Source organism: Bos mutus, chromosome 2 (assembly GCF_027580195.1).
Source record: "Bos mutus isolate GX-2022 chromosome 2, NWIPB_WYAK_1.1, whole genome shotgun sequence".
Taxonomy (NCBI): domain Eukaryota; kingdom Metazoa; phylum Chordata; class Mammalia; order Artiodactyla; family Bovidae; genus Bos; species Bos mutus.
In genome coordinates, this window is record NC_091618.1 from 111,988,796 (window position 1) to 111,999,121 (window position 10,326).

The following is a 10,326-nucleotide window of genomic DNA, read 5'->3' on the forward strand; positions in this document are numbered from 1 at the left end:
GGTCCGTCTAGTCAGAGCTATGGTTTTTCCAGTGGTCATGTATGGATGTGAGAGTTGGACTATAAAGAAAGCTGAGTGCCAAAGAATTGATGCCTTTGAACTGTGGTGTTGGAGAAAACTCTTGAGAGTCCCTTGGACTGCAAGGAGATCCAACCAGTCCATTCTAAAGGAGATCAGCCCTGGGTGTTCATTGGAAGAACTGAAGCTGAAGCTGAAACTCCAATCCTTTGGCCACCTGATGTGAAGAACTGACTCGTTTGTAAAGACCCTGGTGCTGGGAAAGATTGAAGGCAGGAGGAGAAGGGGAAGAAAGAAGATAAGATGGTTGGATGGCATCACTGACTTAATGGACATGAGTTTGAGCAAGCTCCGGGAGTTGGTGATGGACAGGGAAGCCTGGTGTGCTGCACTCCATGAGGTCACAAAGAATAGCACACGACTGAGCAACTGAACTGAAAAACCAAAACTGAAAATGTTCCCATCCACCTTGTCTCCTTATTGGTGCATAAAAATTTGCTACATCAGACCATAGATTGTTTATCATTCAGAGAAATATAGTATATATTTTAATTTAATATTTTCTATTTGTTGCTTTCTTTCCCTTTGGTTTCTTTAGTTCATTCCCTTGAAACTTTCAACTGGTCAAAATAAAAGTAAAAATGGACTGCTGTTTGGAAATACTCATTAACTTTCCAAATTATTACAGGCACTACTTATTCTAACAATTTATAACATGAAGGACATATCTACATTTTTTGCAGATAGAACCAATCTATTTTCTTGTTTCACTTGTAGTTTTGTTAATGAAAAACATTTCAAAATAACAATAGATAAAAAAAAAGCGTCCATAAGCCAGCTTCCTAAGTTAACAAATACTGACATTTTATAATTGCTTTAATTAAATTTATTTTCCGTTTAATAATAAAATTTGTTACTTAATTTATTTTGTTTAACAAAAAAATTATTATCACAAAGTTAAAGTTCCCCGTTTTTCCCTTCCCATGCTCATTTCTCACCTTTCTCTGAGAAAACAAGTCTTGAATTGGAGTATAGCCAGGCCACATCTTGTTTGTCTGCTTCTGTTACATACAACTGGATTCACAAGCAATGTAAAGCATTGTTTTATAGATTTAAAACTTTTACCTATATGACATTTATGGTACATGGTCTACTTTTCATCCAATATTGTTTTTTAGTTCTTACTGTGTTCATACATGTAGATTTAATCCATTTATTTAACCTCTGGATATTGTTTCATTTTATAAATCCTTTTGCTGAGAAACATTTGGGTTGCTTCCATTAACTCATTACAATGAATGCTGCAATGAACTTTAAACATATTTTCTTATTCATGTTCAGGTACAAAGAATTCCTTAACTACATCTGTTTCCTCAATAAAGGCAATCTGTTATTTAAAAGAAAAAAATAGATGTTACTTCATTCTTTTCAAAAAGTAAATATAATTGATAAAATCTTCAACAATATCTTTCCCTCTCCTTGTGTAAAATAACTGCTATGTGTTAGCATGTTATAATGAAAAGATGGTGATTGTTATTACATTCCATGAAAAAGCTCTTATCAGAATGTCAACTTTCTTTATTCTATTGGAAATAATAATAATAAAAGAAATTTCCCCTAGCCCCAAAGAAAGCACAACCTATCATTTTTATATATACTTCCTCTGGCAAATATAGAGTCGGATAACTGTTCCATCAGGAATATTGAAATTCTTTATATATACTTACTGATGCTGCTGTTTAGTCACTTCAGTTGAGTCCAACTCTGTGTGACCCCATGGACAGTAGCCCGCCAGGCTCCTCTGTCCATGGAATTCTCCAGGCAAGAATACTGGAGTGGGTTGCCATGCCCTTCTCCAGGGGCTCTTTCCAATCAAGGGATAGAACCTGAGCCACCAGGGAAGCCCTTACATGTGCTTGCTGCTGCTGCTGCTAAGTCGCTTCAGTCGTGTTCGACTCTGTGCGACTCCATACACGGCAGCCCACCAGGCTCCCCCGTCCCTGGGATTCTCCAGGCAAGAACATTGGAGTGGGTTGGCATTTCCTTCTCCAATGCATGAAAGTGAAAAGTGAAAGTGAAAGTGAAGTCGTGTCCGACTCTTAGCGACCCCATGGACTGCAGCCCACCAGGCTCCTCCATCCATGGGATTTTCCAGGCAAGAGTACTGGAGTGGGGTGCTATAGGTATACAATATTACTACATTGTTCAATATATAAACCTATTATGTATCTGAGTATTTCTATTATACCCATTTCTGTAGCAACAGGATAGATTTGCAAACTGTACATATACTTCATAGTAATGTTAAGTTGTACAAAAGTTATTACATTTCTAATCATCTGCAGAAGCTGCACTATAATATCTCCCCAACCATATATTAAAAAAAAATTTTTTTTAATGCAGCTCCTATCGTTTCCTCCTAGTTGGCTGTTAAATTCTCGAAATTTTTACAAGTCAGTTATTACCTACTGAATGGCATGAAATTAGCCATGGTGGGAGGATTTCTCCCACTGAGATCAGCAAACACTACCAATCAGGCTGTCTTCCCCCTAGAGAGGTATTTATCAGCACAACACTGATTACACGCAATAAACATTTGGAAGATGTAGCACTCTACGCAGCACAAAATAAGATGAAAATGAAGTTAAATATTTTAAATTGTTTACTGAGCTATTAATATGTGTCTGTCTCTTTTAGGTACTATATACTGTGTTACTAGAAGAAGACAGATTGGTACCTATGCTAAAAGATAGAAGAGCTTAGACAACGTCCAGAAGAACACGTAGGGTAAGCGTTTGTCACACCAGTGGTTAGTGTGACCATCTGTCTCTATCTGACTTTTATTTATCTTTAAGTACCTAGATTTTTCACAATACATGGCAGAATGGATGTTTATTGGCTATATGATTGACTAGCTGTGTTTGATCATGCAATAATAAAATAAAATGTATAATTGGTTATATATCACATCAAAAAGTGATTTTTTAAAGGATTCATCCGACTGGTTGATTGAATCAGGCTACTGTGGATAAACTAGGCCAAAATACTCATTATTATCTTTTCTTTGTCTCTAAGCATGTACCTTTAATAATGAAGCAAATAATACCTAATTTTAAAATACTAAATAAAGTAGTGTGGCTGGAGGAGGCACAAGCTGGAATCAAGATTGCTGGGAGAAATCTCAATAACCTCAGATATGCAGATGACACCACCCTTATGGCAGAAAGTGAAGAGGAACTAAAAAGCCTCTTGATGAAAGTGAAAGAGGAAAGCGAAAAAGTTGGCTTAAAGCTCAACATTCAGAAAACGAAGATCATGGCATCTGGTCCCATCACTTCATGGGAAATAGATGGGGAAACAGTGGAAACAGTGTCAGACTTTATTTTTTTGGGCTCCAAAATCACTGCAGATGGTGACTGCAGCCATGAAATTAAAAGACGCTTACTCCTTGGAAGGAAAGTTATGACCAACCTAGATAGCATATTAAAAAACAGAGATATTACTTTGCCAACAAAGGTCCATCTAGTCAAGGCTATGGTTTTTCCAGTGGTCATGTATGGATGTGAGAGTTGGACTATAAAGAAAGCTGAGCACCGAAGAATGGATGCTTTTGAACTGTGGTGTTGGAGAAGACTCTTGAGTCCCTTGGACTGCAAGGAGATCCAACCAGTCCATTCTGAAGGAGATCAGTCCTGGGATTTCTTTGGAAGGAAGGATGCTAAAGCTGAAACTCCAGTACTTTGGCCACCTGATGCGAAGAGCTGACCTATTGAAAAGACCCTGATGCTGGGAAAGATTGAGGGCAGGAGGAGAAGGGGACGACAGAGGATGAGATGGTTGGATGGCATCACCGACTCAATGGACATGGGTTTGGGTGCACTCAGGGAGTTGGTGATGGACAGGGAGGCTTGGCGTGCTGTGGTTCACACGGTTGCAGAGTCGAACACGACTGAGCAACTGAACTGAACTGAATCACACAATGAGTACTGCTTCAACTGGATTATTATAATTTATTGTGGGGTTTGCCATGGATAGATAATGTACTCAATTGATAAATTAAAACACAACAGGAAAGAACACTTCTTGTATATATCTATTGGAGAGTGATTATCATTGTGCAAATACAGCTTAAATTACATGACAACTTAATTCCCACATACTCTATGTTTTTGTTTTTTGGCACTGTTTCTACTGTGAGGACACTGGGAATCAAAAGAAAAGGAAGTGGTGCTCTGTGTTGGAATATCTCTATCACTCTTTGTAAATAATAATCCACTTTTCCCCTCTAATTTGACAGCTTTATATGTGCACAGAATCACACGTTTGGAACAATTTGGATGATTCCCAAGAAGAAGATAGTAGTGGATGTGGGAATCTTTAGGTAAATACATCCCAGATGAAAAGCTTAGTCAACTTGGAGCAGCTGCTTCAGGCAGTATTTAGACCAAAGAGTTGAATTGTGATGGCCTGTCTGTGATTTTTACCAACTATAGTATACTGTGCTTCTCACATTTTAATGCCTAAGAATCCCCTGAAGACCTCATTAAAACGCTGATGCCTAAGTCCCAACCCAGAGGGTCTGCTTCCTTAAGTCTGAGGCCCAAGAATCTGCATTTCTAACATGCTCCCAGGTAATGCTGATGCTGCCAGTCTCAGATCTGACTTGGAGAAGCAGTTAGAGGCCAATAAAACATGATATTCCCTTAATCTATGGAATAGAAGTGATTTCTGTGCTCTAGGCTGCCATCTAGCAGGAACATCAAGGAGTGAGGACACTGTGATGCTGTGAGAAAGTTCCACTGATTGTGGAGTCTGGTAACCATCCTGGGCGTTGGGTAGTTGCCCAGGGAAATAGTGGAAACTGGGGCTGGGGATGAGGGGAGGGGTTCCATGGGCTCGAGAGATGCCAGCACTGTTTAGCAGTACTTTAATAGATTAACAGGTGTGATCGGTGACTAAGGGGTATCAATGCACCCATCTCAGTAAAATTGCTTTCTCTTGTATTGCTTATTTCTGAAAGCAATTGTGACCTTCTTAATCATGGCTCTTTCAAGTAGGCCAATGTCTCCTTTGAAATCTTATTTACACTGTTCATTTGTCACTGCCTCAGAGACACTCCTGACTCTGGCTCCAAACCGATGCCCCTGCTTAATGCGGCTGGCCCTGGTGGGAGCAGATACTTAGCTTCAGACCCAGGGACACCTTGGCCTTTTTTCTTGATGTCTGCCCAGCCTGCCTTTGCCCAGACACCCTCTTCAGTTCCTCTTTATTTCATACCCTGCAGTTGTGGGGGCTCTGCCCTGCTTCCCTAAACCCTTCCAAGCGAGGGTTTCAGCCTCACACTCATCCATGTGGAATGGGAGATAGAACAGGAATGACTGGACTTTGCTTTCAAGGGCTCTAGAAAACAGTGATGTTAATAGACTTGATAATGGCATATGCGTGCCTGCGTGCTCAGTCACCTCAGCTTATCCGACTCTTTGCGACCCTATGGACTATAGCCTGCCAAGCTCCTCTGTCCACGGAATTCTCCAGGTAAGAACACTGGAGTGGGTTGCCATGCCCTTCTCCAGGGGATCTTCCCAACCCAGGGATCGAATCCAGGTCTCCTGCGTCTTCTATATTGCAGGCAGATTCTTTGAAGAAAGACAAAAATGCGATTCAAACTGACCTTGGGGAAACAGTTGCAGAGATGATGGCCGTGCTCCTACAGGACGAGCAACGACAAGGGCAGGAACGGAAACTGACGTGTCATCAGGAACGTTCCACCGTTTTGATCAGCAGCTATGACTGGGCCTTATGGCGCTCAGCTTGATGCAGCTGTGCTATTGCGGGTTCAACCCTCTTCCAACAGACCTCCAGGTGGCAGTGTGTTGGGGTCAGGCAACTGTTGCATTTTCAAGGATTCTTCAGTTTGGTTGTTCAACACAGCCACTATTCAAACTTTAACTATATACAATCTTACATAAATTATATAAAATTCTTATATTATATACAAGTTATACTATATTGTAATATATTAGATACAAATATCTAATACATAGCTGCAGTTAAATGAATTATATTAAAAACAAAGGTAATAAATAAAGTCAATCCCTTCCTGATTACCTTACCACATTGTATTACCACTCTTGAGGTTATTAAGTACCTTCAGGGAGAAAATACCATAGTATAGTGTGTGCTGCACACCTCTGCCCGGTACCACATGTAGTGGCATCACATTGGCAACTTGAAATTGGCCATGGTTGGAGTATCTACACCATGGAAATCAGGAAGTTCTACGAATCAGGATTTGACTTGTTTTCTTTTTTGATTGTCTAGACTTAAGAACATGTCAGAGAAAATGATAATAAAGCAGATTAAACTAAAAGTGTATCCTGTCTATATCCATTACAATGCGAATGGCACAAAAAATTAAGAAAATATTCTTCCTATTATTTGATTCTGCAAAGAAGTCAATCACTTCACTGGTAAATGAGTGAAGTTCCAAAGTATGTCTACATTGTCCATCTTTTGCCTTACTCATTGTGCTGTGCTGTATTTAATCGCTCAGTCATGTCCGACTCTTTGCAACCCCATGGACTGTAGCCCACCAGCCTCCTCTGTCTAATGGGATTCTCCAGGCAAGAATATTGGAGTGGGTTGCCATGCCCTCCTCCAGGGGATCTTCCTAACCCAGGGATTGAACCCAGGGATCGAACCCAGATCTCCCGCATTGCAGGAGGATTCTTTACCATCTGAGACATCAAGGAAGCCCTTCTTACTCATTAAAGTGCAAGAAAACATCAACTAACATTCATGGTAGAACTATTCTCAGAGCTGTAGTATTAAACATTTGCCAACACACCCCCAACAGGAGGCCACAACTCACTCTAAAAGTTCAATGTTAATCAACCAGTGGCACCTTCTGTGGATAGGTGGGAGCTTTTGTTCATTGTAGAAAATCTTAAAAATGTATAGATAAGCAGCAGATACACATTGAATGTGTACCCAGGTCAGGCACTGGGCCAGGGGTTGAGGCTATAAGGATGAACATGAGACACAGTTCTACCCACATGGAGTTTCCAGTTTATCAGGGGAGCTCTTTTAAAAGCTTACTAGTATGCATTCATTTCCTCTAGAAATTTCTCCTAGGAAGAACAAAAGGCATATTGCTGCTGTTGCTGCTGCTAAGTCGCTTCAGTTGTGTCCGACTCTGTGCGACCCCATAGACAGCAGCCCATGAGGCTCCCCTGTCCCTGGGATTCTCCAGGCAAGAACACTGGAGTGGGTTGCCATTGCCTTCTCCAATGCAGGAAAGTGAAAAGTGAAAGTGAAGTCGCTGAGTCCTGCCTGACTCTTAGCGACCCCATGGACTGCAGTCCACCAGGCTCCTCCATCCATGGGACTCTCCAGGCAAGAGTATTACTGAGCTATAAAGAAGTACTTTGTAGAGTTATATTTGTGTTTTATTATTTTTCTTTTTTGTTTATTTTTCTTTTTAGTGGGGGTATTGTGTTTTTCATTGCAACAAATTGGGAACAAACCAAATAATTAACCATTGAAGACAGATAAAATAAACTATGATAATTTGTACAATGGCTTTATATGAAATCATTACAATTGAGATTTTAAAAGAATACTTAATGACAGTGGTATGATGCTCTCCAAGTGCTATTTTCCACACACATCTGCAAAAGATTGTGAAACAGCATTCCCTTATAACTTTACTCAATATGTATTTTATATATATATATATATCAGCATTATTTCTGGGTGGGGAAATTATACAGTTTCTATAAATCAGAATAAAATAATTGACATGAGTGCTCACTTTGGCAGCACATATACTAAAATTGGAACGATACAGAGAAGATTAGCATGGCACCTGCGCAAGGATGACATGCAAATTCATAAAGTGTTCCATATTTTTATACAAGCAACTCCTACAGCTCAATTCCAGAAAAATAAATGAGCCAATCAAAAAATGGGCCAAAGAACTAAATAGACATTTCTCCAAAGAAGACATACAGATGGCTAACAAACACATGAAAAGATGCTCAACATCACTCATTATCAGAGAAATGCAAATCAAAACCACACTGAGGTGCCATTTCATGACAGTCAGAATGGCTGCGATCCAAAGTCTACAAGCAATAAATGCTGGAGAGGGTGTGGAGAAAAGGGAACCCTCTTACACTGTTGGTGGGAATGCAAACTAGTACAGCCACTATGCAGAACAGTGTGGAGATTCCTTAAAAAACTGTAAATAGAACTGCCTTATGACCCAGCAATCCCACTGCTGGGCATACCCACTGAGGAAACCAGAAGGGAAAGAGACACGTGTACCCCAATGTTCATCACAGCACTGTGTATAATAGCCAGGACATGGAAGCAACCTAGATGTCCATCAGCAGATGAATGGATAAGAAAGCTGTGGTACATACACACAATGGAGTATTACTCAGCCATTAAAAAGAATACATTTGAATCAGTTCTAATGAGGTGGATAAAACTGGAGCCTATTATACAGAGTGAAGTAAGCCAGAAAGAAAAACACCAATACACTATACTAATGCATATATATGGACTTCAGAAAGATGGTAACAATAACCCTGTATATGAGACAGCAAAAGAGACACTGATGTATAGAACAGTCTTTTGGACTCTGTGGGAGAGGGAGAGGGTGGGATGATTTGGGAGAATGGCATTGAAACATGTATAATATCATATATGAAATGAGTCACCAGTCCAGGTTTGATGCACGATACTGGATGCTTGGGGCTGGTGCATTGGGACGACCCAGAGGGATGGTATGGGGAGGGAGGAGGGAGGAGGGTTCAGGATGGGGAACACGTGTATACCTGTGGCGGATTCATGTTGATATATGGCAAAACCAATATAATATTGTAAAGTTAAAAAAAATAATAATAAATAAATAAAATAATTGACATGAATGTGCTTATAATATGCCACAAAGTATCACAGTTTTATAGATTTTGATAAATTCTTTGTTTTATTATTAACATGAGTCTTTTTTTTAAGAGCAAAGCACAATGAACTAAAACAACACCCATGCCATATAGAATTATTCCTCTAAGAGAAAACCACTTACTATGGTTCTGAGAAAGAAGAATGGACTACATACCATTAATACTTATTTTATTCATGCTTTTGCTTGGTTTTATATTCATAGAAATCAATGTAATATCTTGCTAGTTACACATGATATGATGCTAGTTACACTTGTTTAAATGGTTTGTAACTGTAATAGTGGTTTGCTATTTAAGTCATGGGGAAGAAGCTATCTATATTGAGGTTATAAACCAAGAATTCTCCTGGTATAGAAGTAGCAATTTAAAATAAAATTTCTTTCTTCTTCTGGCAACACAAATGACACAAGCCTGACTGGTTGCCAACAATGAAACTCTTTACCAAGGTTGGTTAACATCTAGTTGCAGCCTGTAGCGCAAACATCCAATGAGACCATAATTTCCGCCAAGGTGAGAGTAAGATGAGAGGTTAAAATAATTATTAAAGCAACATTAAGAAAACGTTAATACCTAAACTTCCGTCTCTAGCTAAGCAGCCAGAGTTGGCCACTTGAGTTCAAAATCAAATTGTGAAGGGTATATACAGTTTATTTAATTGGAGAAAATAATAATCACAGAGCTGAATCACAAGGTTTATGACTAACAGATAATTACTGTTTTGTTGTTCTAGGAAGTAGAGAAAAAAAAAAGTGGCACATCTGGGAAGTAATAAAGATATGACCTTGACGATTTCTCTGGGTCTCTTATGCTTTGTTTTATTGCCAAAAAGTGACGAGACCATCAGCTCAGGGTGTTGGAATTTTCCTAATTGCCTTAGCAGCAGCTGGCTTGCCGTGATTACTGATGCTTTGGAGACGACCAAATGTTGAGATTTCAGTCAGGCTTGCCATGATTCATCTTTGGGAAGGAAATTCAATAGGACTTTGAAAGTCCAGAAAGCAGAAGTGGGGAAAACTCTTCCTGGAACTTTCCTCAAATTCCCCAGAGTCAGTTGTTTTGAACAGGTTCCTGATTTCTGACTAGAAGTGAGATGCTTTACCTGAAGTTTATTATTTAGACTTTCTCAGGAGCAGCTGCACAGGCCTTTGCAGTGGTCAAAGCATGGTCTTACTGGATAACACAAAGCATTAGGAAACATGATGCCTATGGTCAAGTCCCAGTTTCATGACGGGTTATCTGTGCTGCCATTGGTTGCCTTTAATATTTTATTGAAAATCTCTATAGGATTCATTAGACCTTTCTTACTGAGGGCTTACAAGCCCAACACCAGGAGCTG

At 39.6% G+C, this 10,326-nt stretch overlaps 1 non-coding gene across 1 annotated transcript; it reads left to right on the forward strand.

Moving 5' to 3' along the window:
- Nucleotides 1–7,823: 7,823 nt before the first annotated feature.
- Nucleotides 7,824–7,930, forward strand: LOC138985083 (U6 spliceosomal RNA). The gene has a single exon (XR_011462346.1). It is a non-coding gene; the product is annotated as a U6 spliceosomal RNA (small nuclear RNA).
- Nucleotides 7,931–10,326: the final 2,396 nt, after the last annotated feature.